The sequence below is a fragment of the Columba livia genome, chromosome 11 (genome assembly GCF_036013475.1).
Source record: "Columba livia isolate bColLiv1 breed racing homer chromosome 11, bColLiv1.pat.W.v2, whole genome shotgun sequence".
NCBI lineage: Eukaryota > Metazoa > Chordata > Aves > Columbiformes > Columbidae > Columba > Columba livia.
Window position 1 is genome coordinate 9,748,289 of NC_088612.1, and position 17,059 is coordinate 9,765,347.

At 46.2% G+C, this 17,059-nt stretch overlaps 1 protein-coding gene across 9 annotated transcripts in view; it reads right to left on the bottom strand.

The window, feature by feature from the left end:
- Positions 1-3,629: 3,629 nt before the first annotated feature.
- ADAMTS17 (ADAM metallopeptidase with thrombospondin type 1 motif 17) overlaps positions 3,630-17,059 on the bottom strand; it is a 191,601-nt gene continuing 178,171 nt past the window's right edge. The window contains exons 24-28 of one of the 9 annotated variants that reach the window (XR_010475409.1): positions 15,870-16,327; positions 14,154-15,203; positions 13,742-13,912; positions 9,478-12,629; positions 3,630-3,802 (exon numbers count right to left, since the gene is read on the bottom strand). The gene's annotated coding sequence lies outside the window, so the exon portion shown is untranslated. Of the gene's footprint in view, positions 3,803-9,477; positions 12,630-13,741; positions 13,993-14,153; positions 16,328-17,059 lie in introns of all 9 variants that reach the window. The other 8 variants (XR_010475408.1, XR_010475412.1, XR_010475407.1 and 5 more) reach the window with 8 other exon arrangements.

Here is a 17,059-nt window from a genome sequence, read left to right on the forward strand (position 1 = left end):
GGTAACAACCAGACTTTGCTGACAGTGTCAAGTGTGGGTTGCCTTACTTCTCCTTAACTGTCATTTACTGCTTATTATTTTTCTAACTTTTAAAATATCAGGAAGAATTATTCATTGATCTCATGGCAAGACACCGGGAAACATAGATAGGAAATTGCTTAATCCACCAGCTGAAAGGTCCTTACACAATCCTTATGAAAAGGTGGTTTTCTCCTAACTGTTGGGATGACACAGCTGTTAAGAAAATCAAGCAAAAAAGCTTTTCATCATCCCACTCAAAATCACTTCCTTTCTCAGGATTTGTCTACGCAAATTGTAAACATGGAAACAGAGAATTACTTGACTGGCGTCAATTGATTGCAAATAATTCAAGCTCATTCGTGCGTTTGTACAGGCTGAGCTGGCCATTTGCTGGCATTCCTGTCCTGGAAGAAATGTGTGCGGTGTCCAGACCACCAGGCGCAAGCGTGCCCTAGAACACAATGTCATGGCTAACCTGTCACCGAGATTTAAACTTCCCTGCACAGACCAATCTGCAGGTTTCTCTGCTGCCTCTGATACATACTGACCTCTTTTCTGTCTGTCCAGAAAGCCTTCCACAATGGAGAAAGAATTAAAGCCTTAGGACAAAACCTGCCACTCTAGAGCCTTTCAGGCTTTCATTACCAAGTGGAAAGGGCAGAAGAAAGGCCCATTTCTGGTTTGTTTGGTTTTTGTTTTGCTTTGGTTTTTTGCATTCACAGGCACTTATACTGCCAATTTTCTTCCTGCTTTTTATGGGAAATTAAACCGGCTCAGGATTTTTTATTTTTCTTACTATGGGAAGATTCTGCAGGGCCAAACTCTGCACTAGTTCATGGAAAGGCCCTTCACCATTCTTACTTCCAGGAACCTGACATACAACTCTAGTAGCACCTAAAAAGGACCTGGATGGATCTTAGCAAATTCACTTCAAACAGGACATGGCGAATCTCCCAGTCCATTTTCTGCTGGTTTTTGGACCTAAGACATTGCATGGACATAAACCACTGTTGGCTGCAGCAGCAGGATCCCAGATACCTGCTGCTGTTGTGGTCCCATGAAATGACCCTGCTCTTCCTCCCAGTCTGTCTGCAATAAGTCTGTGCTGCAATAGGATCACAGTCCCTGTGAGAACTTGCTGCTTTAAACATGTAGCATTCTTGAGCTCTAGGGACTTACAAGATTCCCTTTATCTTGGCCTAAAATTCAAGTGGCAGATGTGACATGTTTTACCAGGAATGAATAGGGAAATGACAGGGAATGAGTGTCCATTTGGTGAGTGCAGCCCTGTCCCTTCTGCCCTTCGGGACCTTCAAACTATCGTATTTTACATTCAAATATTATACTTGTTGTCATTTCAGCAAGAAACCTGCCCCTAGCAGAGTGGGATAATTTCACTGTTAAGTAGTTAATCCAACAAAGATTTATAACACTGAAAAAAGCTCTGTAACAGGAGGCTTTGCAACATGTTTTAGATACCTGTGTGCTTGTTTCAGACTTTTTCAGGGTGAGCATCCTCTGCTGATCTTTCTGTTTACAACAGCTGAAGTTCAGCCTTGTGTCATTTCCCAGCAGCTTTTGCTCCTTGGCCTTTGCTGAACCATTTCACTTCACAACAGAATAGCTCAACTCTGCACCTCACAACATCCTCTCCCTCCTGGTCCTCCAAGCTCGACTGCTCCCCAAAACCTTTTGTCAAGCCAGATTTGTTCAAACTGAACCAGGGAGACATGGTGACATGTGAGCAATCAGCTCACACCCGGTCCCCAAGTGATCTGAGCGATGTGTCTGCTCAGCAGCTTTGTTACTGCAAATGTTACCACTTCCCAGTGGCCACACCATGCTGGAGCTCAAGTGATGCCAAATGTGCTCAGTGAGAAGAATCTGATCATTCTTAAGAAGAAATAACTGTCCGTTTTGTAGGAGAGCTGACATTGGCTCTGGACCAGTTGCATGGGTGATGTCAGCATTCCAAATAATTGGAAGATTTTTTTTGTTAGCGGATAGATTGTGAGAGCTGCGAAGCCCCAAACAACTGAAGTCTGTTGGAGGGCTGATTGGTTCAGTCATCATACACATTCAAGAAACATAAGGGTCATACGTCCCCTGAATTTCAGGAAGAAATCCTCCTACTCCTGACTTATGTCAATGCAGAGGGTAACAGAACTGAGAAATTCTGCTCATTTTCATTTAATCCAAAGCAGCAATGTGTCTGTGATGCTGGGCACCAGCCAGCACTCACATCGATGCAAGCTCCTTCCCAGGGAACGTCAGAGTTAATCACTTTGTGATAAAGAATCAAAGCTTTAGTGAAGGTCTTGGTTGGGGCTTTCCAAAGAGAGCACAATCTAGCATAGGGCTCTCCTCTTTTACCCCTGCGATTCCTGTAAGCTCTTGCTCAGATCCAGAATTGCTGTTCTCTTCATCACTTGGGTTTTGTCCCTCTTCTTTCAGGCTCATTTCAGAAGTGTCAGATACATATTCCATGTGTCTTTCTTTGCTTTTCTTTAAGCAGCCTTCTAAGCTGTGCAACAAAATCTATTATTTCAGCTTCAGATCACCCAGTGTTAATCTGCTTTTCACCCTTGGGAAACTAAAAACTGAATACGCAGCTGGCAGAAAGCAGCTCCAGTCTCTCCTGCCCTGGTATTCAGTTAACTCGCCTGCCCAACAATGGGCCATTTCACCCAGCCACACACATTTTGCTCATTGGTACTAAAGGCTGCAGCTGCTCAGGCTGGCATCTGATGGTTTCCAACTCTCTGGGACAGCTAGGTGTAAAAATCGCAATTCATAAATTACCAGGGCCACCATTAATTGTGACTTGATCCATGATTTGGGCTTAACAAAAGCAAGACAGAGTGAAATAGTTCACCCATTTACTTTGCCATAGGGGGCCATTAACATTAAAAATGTATAATGTACAGTCAATAAAAGACGAAGGAGGGGACCCTCACCAGCAGCAAACTACTGTCCTGATACTACGTACAGCACAAGCTAAAAAATACTTCTTCAGCATCTGCTTCTTAATATCAACCAATTATTCCTGTTTAGTTTAGCATATACAAAGGAAAGGCTTCTATATAGCACTGTGAAGCAACAGGAATCTGCTCATATTTTGGATATTGCAGAATTATATATTAAAAAAAAAAAAAGGAGTATTCCTTTCTACCTTTATTTTGGTGTTTCCTACTGGGAGACTAGGAAGGCAGCTGTAGCAAAGCACACCAATGTTCAGGACACAGAATCATAGAAATTATGATGCCTCTGTAAATAATTTATAAGTACTGGGCCTTGCTCTGGCTTTGGACTAATGTAGCATAACCAATTTCAGTAAAGTTATCCCCTGTGTCAAGGCAGAAGTATGAGCCAAATACAACAAAATAATTCTCTCCCTGGTGTCTGGAGTGACGAAGCTTATGTGGGTACTGTATGTAATTTGATTGAATTATATACACAGCAATAATATTACAAAGTTGATGCAGTAAGCACACAATGCAGGAAGAAAACGTCATTTAAATTAATTATAGGCATATACTTAATATAGTTAATTAAGCTATGTAGGTTACTTTGAGTGCATGGTTAGTATCAACGGGTTACGCCTTGCCTCTTTCAGTGGTTTCTCCTGTTGGAAGCACTTGTCTAGCTCAGCAGGTTCCAAACACAGCCATGGGCAAATCTGCATATAAGCAGCACTACTCCTGTTGCTGACTGTCCTTGCAGGGTCTTGGGTTGAAGCTGAATGCCCTCAGGTACAAGCTGGTGGTTTAAGTGGTCACACCTGGAAAGAAGCACAAAGCCCATGTCTATGCTGCTGTGCAGGAGCAGCCCTGAGACTGGGCTGACAGCAACTTCACACTTGATCTGCTGGGGCATCCCAGGCCCAGTTTTACCCAACCTGGACATGGTGTACACCTTCCTCACTCAAAGGTACATCCTGCAGCGATGTGACACCCTGCAGCCACCACCTAGCCTGTCCCTCTGAATATGGCAGCCACTGTGGCCTCTGGCCCTCCCCAGGTAGGACCCTGCTGTTTCCAGCAATGAGAAGAGGGATTTGTCATCCCCATGAGTCAAGGTGGGTGGCACTGGGTACCCTATACCTCTGACTTCTTCCAGGGCAGAAGCACAGCTCTTGCCTCCATCCTCACAAGCTTTTTCTCCTGTTAACGTAGCAGGTGTTCTAACAAAGACCCAGCTTCATCATCCATCTCCAGCTCAGACATCAAATTACTCCCACCTACGAGTACCACATTTGCAAGTCTCTCCCATACGCTGTGACTCTTAGGAATGAGACTTTTATCTCGGGAACCAGAACGCAGATCTAAACAGCACTGCCGTCTCCCAGGGGAGATAACGTGTCTTTGCTCAGAGACCTAGTTCTGTGCTTGTGTTCTATCACGCAGCACCATTTGGCAGGGACTGCCTGGTTTATGTGATAGGAGACACTGAATTACTTCAGAAAAACAGAGACTTATTCTTTATATAAAAACAAATGAGTAATTAAAAGTGGTTTTAATTTTGCAGTTCATATTTTCTTGGGATTGTGCCAAATCCTGGAGTCCATACTCCACACCCTGTCCTTCTGAAGGAATTTGGCTAAAGAAAGCACTGTCAGATTTGTTCCCTTTCCTCTCCGTTACTCTTCAAATCCCTCCTCCCCATTTCTCCCTTCCTGTAACTGGTGAATTGTGAAGAACAGGAATGTTCCTGGGAAGAAACCCAGGCAGAATCACATTCAGAACAAGTCAAAGATTTCTTGCATAGCTGAAGCATATGTTTGCAATCCCCAATTGCTGGAGCATGTTGTTCTCTCCAGATGTTCTCAGAGAGCTCTAGGCAATGTCCAGGGCAGTCTGTGGACAATGTTTAGCTGAGGCATTGCTCCTTGGCCCAGTTGTGCCAGCTCCAGAAAAGCTCTCGGTGAAAGGATGGCAAACAGCCAACTCTACCTTTCCAAGAAGCTGTGTTAGTGACGGGCAGAGCCATTGTTCTGCACGACCTCCCTGAACCACGAACTGGCTCCATTTGGGGCACTGAGAGTCTGGCTACTGCTAACATCCCATCAGCCCAGGCTTTAGGCAGCTTCCAGGATTGATGAACTCCAGAATAATTAGCATGTGCAGCCCCCCAAAAAGTACTGCCCACAAGAGAAGGACAAAACCGTGAGATCCCTAACAGATGTCCAAAAGGGAAGCAGCAGGTAGATAGCCAGTACCTACAGCTTGTTCTCCCCTCTGCTTGAGGGGTGCCACTGACCCAGAGGGAATGTAACTCTTCCAAAATATGCCATTCAATGGTTCAAAACCGGAATCTGACAGGACCAAGAGAAATGGGAAGTGCGGGCTGAGACACTGGTTGGAAAAACACAGCTGCACTTTATTTGTGAGAAAGCTTTTGTCCTTGGTGCCATGTGGAGCACAGTATATTACAGGAGCACTGAGTCCTTGCTCAAGCTGGTGCTGATACTGAGGAAAGGCAGGTTGATGAAAGCATCACTTGTCTTTCCAATGACCTTATCATGTGAGCTCAGCCTGCCAAGAGCTGTCTCTCACTCTGCGCTCCTCGTGGTCGGAGCCAACAAGCCTGAACGCGCTGTGCTGATATCCGATATCGCTCCGCATCGCATGGCAGTTTCTGAATGTTGCACATGCGTCCTTTCAGAACAGGACGATGACACCTCTGTGCTTTGCTGTGTATCGCGTGTCTCCACACTGTCTCCAGCTTGTCTCACTTCCAGGCATGTCCAATCTGACTTTGCAATTTTTTTAATATAAGGTGCCCCAGGGAAAGCCCTGAGCTCATAGGAGGAACAAAAGGAACAGAAGAGTTTTCTAAAGCAAGATCTTTGATCTCAGCAGCTGAGAGGCTGTGCTGTGCTTAGCCTGGCTCTCCTTCATGCTTGCCAATAGGGTTCCCACATCTCTACTGGTGCATGGCAACAATAATGAGCAAGTTACACATGGGGGCAGCAGCAGGCTTTCCTTTCTTGTCAGTCTGGGAGTCTGTGGTTGTAGCATCCTTGCAAGGGTCTTGCAGAACTAAGGTGCTCCAAGATTTGAGGGTCACTGTGCTGGGCACAAGCCCAGAGTGACAGCTACAGCTGATCAAACCATGGGAAAAGCACATTGTAGGAGAGAGGGACTTTGTGGCCTCACGGGACAGGATGTCAGCACTGAAACCTGTGCTTTTGTCACTGCATCTGGTCCTTCTCCAGTTCCTCCAGTCTCAGCCTAATCAGTTCTGTGCTCATGTTGCAAAGCACATTAAACCGAGAGGCAGTTACAGTATTGTCTGCAGTGGCAAACACAGCTGGAGTGAAAATCCCAGGTCTCAGTTCAGATCCCACCGCATCCCACCGGATGAGCCTTGCTGAGCCAAAGGCAGGATGGAGCCCAGCATGTCCCTTTCAGTGAGGTGAAATGCAAAAAGATGCTCTTATCTGATTGCACCATGAAGAAAGGTGCGGGGTTCATCTGCTACCTTTTATTCTCTTGGAGATTCTGAATGTTCAGGTAATGGAGAAAAGCCTTGATATTGGCTGTGAAGGTCTTAAAAGCCAAGTTTTCAGAACAGGAACATTTCAGTCAGGCAAGTGGCCATAATTTACATAGCAGGGCCTTGGGATTTTCTGGCAGGGCTATTTCCAGAACAGGGTGTCTTTTTCCTTGCTCTGGGTGAGCAGTTGCTTGCACACCTGATATTTGCCTGGTCACTCACATCAGTGCTCCCCATCATGTGAGCCCCCAGACAGTCATGATGTGGGTCTTATGGGCCCAACCTGATGCTGGAAATAGCAAGATATAAAAAACCCAGCAAAAGCCAGCCCCATCACCCAAAATGATGATGGATTCATTATAATAAGGGATGGGAACCAAAACAGCCCTTTGCTCCATGAGTAATTAAAAAAAAAAAAAAACAGATAAACGCCCAGATAGGAAAAGCTTTTTCTGTAACTGAGGCTGCTGCTTTAATTGGAAAGTGCTGTTAACACAACTGCCTGGCAGAAGTGAATGCAACAACACAGCAGGGCTGTTGCAGATCTGCAAGTAAACAGCTGAATTGCATCTCTGAGCTTCAATCTGCGCATTTCTGAAGCCAAAAGAACAGCTTTAAATTTAAAACTTCTGTTGGAGCTCATGCTTCAATTGTGCTCTGTGCCAGGACTTGCAAAGACTTGGGGCATTAAGAGTCTCATATAGATGAAGAGACAGTGAGGTGGCATTTGAGTTGGCCAGTAATGTGCTCGGCTATAGCAGGATCTGCTTCCATTCCCTTTAAACCAATTTGTGGGGAGAAAAGTTGGGAAAATTGCCGTTTTATCATTTGTAAATGTTACAGCAAAAGGGGCGGCCCTGATACAACTCCTGTGTCCTGCACACAGCCCAACCGGTGGGTGCCAGCCCCAAGCTGGCTCTGCCCTTTCTGTACCTGGGCTGTGAAGTAGCCCCTGAAAATGCCCCAAACTACTAACTGACCACCATTAAGTACAGCTGGGCTTCTCTATTGGCTGTTGTTTTCTATTCGCATCAAACCATAATCTCAGGCAATCCTTTAACCACAACATAACAGGACAGGTTTGCACTTACCCTTGTTCTCCCAAGAAGCTCACAGTGCTTTATAAAGCTGCAGCCCAGTAATGCTATAGTGGTACCTTGGTTATTGCACGGCGGTTCCCTGAGTTACAGGGAAGGGAACTGATTCAGCCAAGGCTGCACAACGTGTTGGCATGTCAGCACAGCCCAGACAGCTCTCTGGGAAGCTGGGGTGCACATGCATCAAGTGGTGAAAGATGTGTTGGGTTGTCAATAAAGACTTAGAAAAGCTGCAACTGCAAACTGTGAACAGAGGCAAAGTGACACAAACACTAGCAGCATGAGCACCAGGTACCAAACAAAGCACAAGCAGCCAAATCCGTTTCTTGTACAGAAGAGGAAGAAGAGAACAATGTGTTTTACTATGTGGGCTGTGTCCCTGCTGGTTAATGATGCAGCTCCCTACACAGACAGGCCTTAGATGGACAGGCTGAGAATAATTACCAGGAGTCTATGCAATCCTTTGCTGGGACTCTTCACTGTCAGAAGCTGTTTTACAATATATATACACCCAGCCATTTCCCTAAGTATCCAACAGACTGGACAAAATTTAAAAAAAATGGGCCTTGGACTTCAAGACCACTGGGAAGTCACTCATCAGGCTCCCAGCTGAACCAAATGCAAGGAAGAACATTGTTAGCAATAAACACAGACAAATCTTCTCTAATTAGGGCCATGGAATGGGTATGTGCGTCTGGGAAAACCTTCACCTTCCCTCTGGACCATGTTCACCACAAGAAGAGGGGCTCCCATGGGCAGTGGGGGCTTTTACCATAGTTTTCTCCTACCACTGGTGGTAGGAGAAAACTGAGAGGGAAGACTTTGTAGGTTCAAGGTCCAGATACAAGAAGAAAGATTCTCCATGGTCCCCTCCATGAGAAGCTGGCTCTGGGGTCATGTCCATGAGGAGACTGTCAACATGGTGTGTGGGTGCACGGGAGCATGTTGGCCATGATGCATTTACTTTACCAGCAACAGAATGAACTCCATAGAGAACCAGGTGGCAGTGGGTCAGGTAATGCCCCCTTGCCCCATTCCTTAAAATTCAAAACACACAAATGCTGAGGTCCTGCTAAAAGCAAAATCCTGTCCCCTCATCTCATCTGTTACATGTAACCAAGAGCCTTTGGATAGCAGCTACAGTGAATTAACCTGAGCAATTAACCTGAGCAGCTACTGAAAAAGTAGCTGGACTGAATCTGCTAATGGAGAAAAAAAAATACAGGCATGTTGTTAAGAAAGAATGAACACTAATTCCCTCTGTTTATTCTGATTCTTTTTGTTTGATTGTGCATACCCTAGGAAACACAAGAGTTGATGGGGATCATATTAGCAAAGAAAACAGAAGAGCAACAAGAAGATAGTTTAGAGTTCACGCAAACATTGTGCCAGTCACTGAACCAGAAAAAAAAAGTTGGCTCAGAGGCAGTCACTAAGTTGGGAACGGATCTATTGATAAGATAGGGAACTCTTGGGGAACAATCTCAGAATGATGGGAAAGACGGATGGGAAATGGTGCTACGGAGCTAAGCTAAGCAATCAGGAGAAGATACTGTATTGTGTATGTCTGGCTTTTTTTTTTTCTTCTTTCTCTTTACTTTCCTCCCCATTCTTCCCCATTTATTTCTTGAAGAGCATTTTTGCCTGTAAAAATCTTGGTGCCTAAAGAGGTAACACTGGGGTGGGCTCCTGCACCAGTGCTGAACTTCTGGGTAGCTTTGCTCCAACTTGCTGGAGAAAACCATAGTAAAACTATTAGCTGTGGATCTCTATATGATCAGCATTACCTCAACTTTAAGCATCTACATTTAGAAACTCCTTGCTTGTGAGGAACAAATATATTACAATGGTTTCAACTTACCAGAAAGCTGCTCTCACCAGCTGCCCTTTGTGGAAGTGTCAAAGGAGTGAGATCAAGTCCCAGATGGCCAGAGGACACAAGCTATGGCCAGGAGGAGAAGATGCTGTCAAACACGTGGCATCTGGACAGGTGAGGAGAGCCGGGGCAGCTTCTTGATCCAGGAGACAAACCTTCATCCGTTTTTTTATAGATGTGATGCACTTATAGATGTTTCCAGAAAGGGGCAGCAGAGACCAAACCCACACACTGAACAGGAAGATACGACCTGATCAGGGAGAAATAAAGAGCAAGAATCATTTGCAATGTGTTTTTTTTGTTGTTGTTGGCACACAGAGGCTCCACCATGTGTCCATTAAAATAAAAACAACAGGGCCTGTATAGGCCCAAATGGGGCTGCAGTAATCTCAGTCCACTCTGAGATCACTTTCTTCACCTTCTTTTCAGAGGAGGGCACTAACCCTGCCAAAACATGGATGCCGTGTGGGTGCAGGAGCTGCCACAAGGATGTATAATGCATCGGGGAGCACCATATAATGCACTGCTTAGCACTTATATCACTACAGCAGCATGACAACTTCTTAGCAGGGGGAACAACAATAATTTGGGAAAGGTTTACTGTCAGGCTCACGAGTACCTAAGTCATGTTTCATCACTAATGCAAATTGGCTGCCACCTCACCTTGAAAGAGAGGAGATGAGAAAAAGGGGTGCTTGTAAAATCAAGATTACCAACAGCTCACTTTGGTGTGAGGGTGTGAAGCAGGGAAGCCCAGCCTTGGATCACCTTTACAATCTCTTCAGGCTCTCTTGAACCACACAGAGTTAATTCTAGAGCTAATTCAAGCTGCTGCCTGAAGGAAAAGGCACAGTTATTTACCTGGAGCAAGTCCTGTATGTCTTACTTCACTTAGTCCCCTATCCCAGCCCTGTGCTATTGCTGTATGCCATTCTCTTGCACTGTCCATAATCCGCAACGAAGGGGGTGATTTTGCTGGTGGAGATGCCTAGGAGCTCCAGTCATGGGACAATACAACGGGCACATCCATGCAGCTAGTCTGTTCCTCAAAAGCTTTCTGGCCTAAAAATGAGATTTGAAAACATGACAGCAAGCAGGGGGCAATGTGAGGTGAGAGACCAGCTAACTGCAGCAGAGGAGCCGAGGGAGTAACAGCTTCATCAGGAAACCAAGAACCCTTTTTGGTCCTGCTCTCAGCACAGCTCAACACACCAGCAGATCTGGCTGCAGACTGAAATCTTGGCTTCCCTCGAAGCCAATGGCAAACATCCCACTGGCTTCAATGGGAGTAGGACTTCATGCCAGATCTCGTGCTTCCCATTCCTTTGCCGTAGCCGTGAGAGCAAGCTTCCCTTCCAAGGCTGTGTCTGCAGTTTGGGCCTTCAGGAGCAGAAGAGTCACTCTCCCTGCAACAAGAGAGGCGTCAACGGGACATGGAAGACTTCCCTTTAACAGAAACGCTGACTGCCCTAGAGAACAACTTGCTTAGAGTTATGGGGGTCTCTGGAGCCCCATTCTTTCTCTTTGAAATTTTTCCCTTAGGCTTCAGCTGCCCACAGGGTGCAGAGCAGCTCAAGCATGCAGCTTTTGGCTGTGATGAAATCACTAGTGGGACAGATGGTATGAGCTGGGTTACACAGCCAGCAACACTCATCTCTCCCAGACTTAACATCCCTCATCCCATACCTGCTGACATAGCAGAACCTATACATAGTATGACTTACAGCAACAGAGCAAACAGACAGAGGAAGACTAAGTTGGCCCATTTCTGTTTTTATCACAACAGAATTGATGTTTGTTGGAGGCAGTAAAGCGAGGGATGCTGGAAGGGCTGTGCACTGACCACACAGGGCTCCACGTTTGCTCTGGCACAAGCATCTCTCTGCTGAGATGAGCATCTTGAGATCTCCAAGCTATTTGTGAGGTGGAAAGGTCACAGCTCTCATTTCCTGCAAATCTTTGCTTTCCTTGGCAGAAGTCAATAATTTTGTTAGGGAACTCTTGGTGGGTGTTTTGTGATCAGTCAAGCACAGCAGATTACATTACTGGAGGGTGTATACAGGACCTCCCATCTTCTGGACATCGTAAAATGAGTCTGTTTGCTCCAGAAATCGAGGAATCACCAGCATGGTGCTGACCACCTGTATTATTTCTTAGGTCATGCGGCATGTCTACTGGACAGATTGATGTCTGTACAGCTGACTGTTTGCATATCAATTCTAGAGGCAGAGGAAATTCTTCAAATCCCTGAGCACAAATGTGCACTGCTACAGAAAAGCAGGTGGAGATGTGCCAAGTTACATCTCCTCAGTTGCTACCCCTGTAAAGAATGCCCTGCAAGGAAAATTGGAAAATATTTCATGAAAGAGCAAAGATAACACAAGACTATCTGGCAAATGGTAGAATGTAACATTAATGGCTTTCCTTTAGTCGCAGTATTTCCTTTTCCTAACTTAACCCTCTAAAATCAGCAATGGTCAGAGAAGGGCTATAAACTTTTGCACATCTAAAAGGTCTTTCACTGAGAGATCTCAGAGAACTTCGCAAATATTAGGGACTGCTGAGGGATGTCTGTCCCCTGAGGAGACTGCTCATGTAGCCAATAGGCAGATGCTCCTTTGGCTACAGAGGCCAAACACTAAAATTTGGCTTCTGCCCCGCTCTGCAAGAACATCTTCCTTTTTTGTCTGCCAGTTCATCACAGGAACTTAGGAAACAAGAGGAGCTCAGTTCCCCTTGAATTCAGGCTCCAGATTCAGTGTGAAAAACCCCTTCCCCATGGACAGATGGGTAATCAATACACAGCAGTGATGTGACTGGTGTCATTTCAGCCCCTCAGCCACTTTATGACCTTGTCCCTGGAGGGGATCAGGGTCACATGGAGACTGCTCATGGCTGTGTGTGACTCAGCTGCTGGTGTATCCAAACATCTCCATTTAACAACAGCACACTGAAACTTGCTTTGGAAGTGAGCTGGAGCAACCGCATCTCCCCAGCCTTCCTTGCCAACCAGTACTTGCCTGGAGGGCTCCAAATACTAGCCAACGTGGACGAGAGATGCACAATATGGCTCTTCTGAGTCCCATGGCCCTTCAGTCAGAGAAGATCCTTCCATGCCACCCACATCTTCCTTTAACCTGGCAAAGCATCCGAATTACTGAGCTGACTTGCCAAGAGATTTAGGCTGGAATGATCTCTAGAAAGATGGCTCGCATTAAGGGCTGAGGCCTGTGAAAGAGCACAGTGCTGGCTGGGGCACAGAGGTGGGGAGAGAAGCGTTAGTCATCGCCTGCCTCGTGTTCGGCCCTTCGGACAGCCTCCTCTCCTGGAAGATGCACTGTTTTGCCTGTTTGACTGCTGGCAGAAACTAATGAGCCGAGCTGGTTGAAAATTTTCCATCAAAACAATATTTCTGTTTTGCCAGAAGATAGTTTAAAAATTAAGTGGAAAAATTAGAGAAAAGAGCCTGGGTTCTGGCTGATACTGTTGGTCAAAAAAATCCCAAACTTGAGATTTTTTAGCCAAAAATGGAAGTATCTGGGGCAATGCAGGGAAAGAGAGGGGAGGAGCCTGGCAGGTCTTAGCAATACCCTAAAAAACATCTAAGAAAATTTTGACAAATATGAGGATGTTTTTGTCGATTTTTTCCATAGTGCAAGATACTTCTGCTTTTAGAACCATTCTGCAGGGAGGCTGGAAAACAAACAAGTAAACATGTTTTTTCATTCTTACACATATGGCTATAGATACTCCATAGCTTATTGTATAAGTATAGGCTGCAGTTCTCCTAGAGAGATACATAAGAAAGATCAGATGTCTCATAGGAGCTGCCCAAGAGTCTACTACCCAAAACCTATAATTCTCAGAAAGAGACACACACACAGAGCTGATTCTGCTGTGAGTTTGTATAGCTGATGGAAAGCCTTGATAACCTCACAGTTGCTTTGCATACAAATAAACCGAGCCATGGGGGCAGCCAGGGAAAGGGCACTGCTTGCGAAGGAAGGTACTGTGCGCACAGCTGTTGCAAAACAACCCGCACTTAATAGTCAGCCAGCCACAGGCAGTGTTGTTGCTAAGAACATTGCAGAGACGATGGCACATAAATACCTGGGAACCGCAGAAAGCTGTTTTCTATCTTGCTTACACAATAATGTGGTTTTACTTTTTTTCCCCTTTAAAATTGTTTCTTCAGCAAAACATAGTTGGGGGAAAATTAAAAAAAAAAAAAGGCCAGAATCTTCCTTACCCTCCAGGAAACATGACTGACGGTGTTTCTTGGGCTCAGTGTCACAGTCCCCTCCTCAAGATATTGTTGGCCAGTGTTGTGAAATGGTGCAGGGAAAAAGTTGCAAGCAAGAACAGATGCAGGGACCGGCAGTCTGGTAGTTCAGCAGGACTGTCCTTCCTTGGCACAGATCTGGGCATAAAGCAGAGGTGACAGTGCCGAAGCCAACGCAGCACAAGTGGCACAGACAGTGAATCAGCTCTGTGAGAAAACTAAGACATGACATGTTGCTATTAGGCAGCGGGGAGCAGGGGAGGTTTGATTTATTGCGATTTTCTAAGGAATTAGACCATGATTCTGGCCAGGATTTCTATTTTAAACAACACTTAATTTTTTTTAAAGGACTAATTCAGTCTAGATGTGGATTTCATACCTTTTCCTTAATGAGAGCAGCACTGGGGGAAGCATGCTCAGAAGTACTGACGTGTCCTGGCAGGGGCTCCGACGGCTGCAACTCGCCTTGCTGACAGCCCAAGCTTGACTCTCGTCCCACGACAGCCCGGGGTTACAGTCCCGGCGACTTCCACCACAAGCAGCTCTGGCTCTGAGCCGCCAAAGTGATAAAAGGCTTCTTGTGCGATCATCTCAGGAGGAAAGTTTGGTGCCAAACAAAGCTGCAGTCTGGTTGGGTCTTTTTGCCGTCAGAGACAAAATCAAGGGGAAAAATACAGAGCTGGGGAAATAAATAGAAGCTGCAAAATGTTCGAATAATGTATTTTCCAAGAAAATGAAAAAAAACACTATGAATGGTTTGTCTGGCTTTGCTGGCCAGGCCATGTTTGTGCTGATCTTTGCGCAACCTGAAGATCCCGTTAGAGGATACCCTCTTTTCAACGATTCATCGACTGAATAGTTTCACCGCCTGTCTCCAGGATGGCTGCACAATGATGTTGTACTACAGAGTGACCTTACAGAAACTGTCAGTGATTTTTCAACAGCTGATGCCTTTTGGAGTAGTGGAGCCAGCCATACAGACTGGCGTGCTACCAGCGCTCTCCTCCTGCTGAACGAACGAGCATTTCCCTCTCTGCCAGCCCACATTTTGAGCAGCATCCAGGCTTGGGGCTGGATCTTACAGCCCAGTTTCTGTAAGGGGCATCTCTGAAGTGATGTGAATTTTACCCTTTGCTACTTCCAATAACAAAAAAATGTGTCTGAGGATATAAAACCAGTGGGGAATATCCCTTTCCCTCCCCTGCCAGTGCAGTAACCGCAGTACGGGCTCACTCACTCGATTCAGAAGCAGCCTATGCTCATCTCCATGCCTTTCCAGATTGCTGCTGCCAAGAACCCCATGGAGCTGCTTGGGGAATCTGCCTTTTCCTCAGGACCACCTGCAGTCTGTAAGATCTTGAGAGAAGCACCATTTCTTTGGGCTTGGCCTTCCAGCATCCACAGGTCTGGTTGTAGCTTCTAATTGCCACTGCACAAAGAACAAAGAATCATTACAAAAGGCCTCAGAACAAAAGCAACAGTGAAGGGAGACATAAGACAGGAGTACAATGAGAAAAATAGTTTTCTTCAGAGGGCTGAGGGAGGAGATTAAATGCACTTGAGTAGACGAGGGAAGGTATTTTGTAGACTGCAAAGGTGAAGTTTCTGCTGGGTGCAAAGCATGTTTGCGGGGGGCAAGGCAGCTGCAAACAGAGCAAGAGGGGAAAAGGCCAATGATCATGCAAGGCCACGAAGCGTGTCTGGGGGGAACAGAGGAGGAAGGACAAGGCAAGCATCTCTGGAGTTACAGTGGAACCGCCAGAATTCCCTGAGGCTTGGGAGAGGCTGGAAGGATGCAAGGGTTCACCTGGAGAGCGAGTTGTGCCAGGAGCTGGCCCCACACACAGGCGTCCCGTGGGTTCCACCATGGCGAGCGTGCAGAGTCGCTCTCTCCCGAGGTCGAGGAGGACGCCAAGGGCTGTGGTGTGACCCAGACAAGTCACACTGAAGGCTCCAGCTCCACCCAGGCCACAGAAGGATGAAAGAATGAAACACCAAAACAGGAGTTTTCACAGCCAAACAAGAGGAGCTGAGGGAAACCACAATTTTCAAGAAAGCCCGGCTGCTTCCCTCAGCGGCTGAGGCAGATACTTACCCCAGGCCATGAGGACCCGGCCAGCATCTCGGCTGTGGCAGCACACAGGGAACACATTTGCAAGGCCCAGACATCAGCTGCAGGACTCTGCTAACTGGGAAAGTCTGTCTGAGTGTCTGGCCACCATTTGGCAGTCACAGCAGTTCTGACAAAATCAGCAATGTGGTAAAGTGCAGCCTCTAGGCGTTCTTTGTGGGCTCTGTCACATGAAAGTGGCATTAAAGGAGATGAGGTGATGCAAGACACATGGAGGTCAGCTTTGGAGACTCACGGATTCCTTTCTGGGTAGCTACTGCTAAGGGGAGTTTGTGGTCCATCTCTGCTTATATTCTCTCTTGTTTAAGCTTTCCTTTTATAAGCAGACAGTTTTTCCCATCCAAAGTGAAGATGCTGCAGTCCTGCTTGTCCAAGGCAGTGATGCTATTGGAAAGTCTCTCTCCAGGAAAACCAGCCCGTTTCTAAAGAGTGTGAAGAGAAGCCAGAGACATGGTAAAAGGACAAAAAAAAAACACACACAGAAAAGATAACTGGTCTTTGTCCATTAGTAGCGTTTGTGGAACTTCTGTCTTCCTACTGACCTGCCTCCAAATCAAGATAAAACAGAAGAATGCTGGAGTGCAAGTTGTATGGAGACGTATTATCAAAAATGTTCAGCACACGTCCAGGTACTTGAAAAAGAAATGCTGTTCAGGAGCAGTTCCCACAGTCTGCCTGTTTCTGGGCGTGCTATATTCATACAGCGGCAGGACAAGTGTGGCAAGTAACTTGGCAGTAAGTAGGTTACCAGGGTTTCTTCTCCTACACCGTCAGAAGTGTGAGTGCATTGAACGTCAGTGCAGCTGGCATGGCTCTTCTCTGCCTGGAACTCCACAGCATATTGGTGTTTGTGCCGACACTCTTCGATAGGAAGAAAACATACCTTTCTCAATGGATCATGTGGTGTTGGGGAAAGCACAAAGGAACATGAGGTTTTCACTCCACCAACAGAGCAAGGTCCTCCAACAGCAGTTCCCTGGGTGATGTGTGGCGCTGATGCCAGGGGAAAAGAAATTTCTTCCAGAGAAAGCAGGTTCCCCCCAGCTTGCTGCAAGGGACCAAGTGACAGCTGAGGCTGCCATGTACAGCAGGACTCGCAAGACAGTGAAGGAAGCAGGTGGAGCTGGCAGAGGCAGAACTGAACTCCAAGAAGC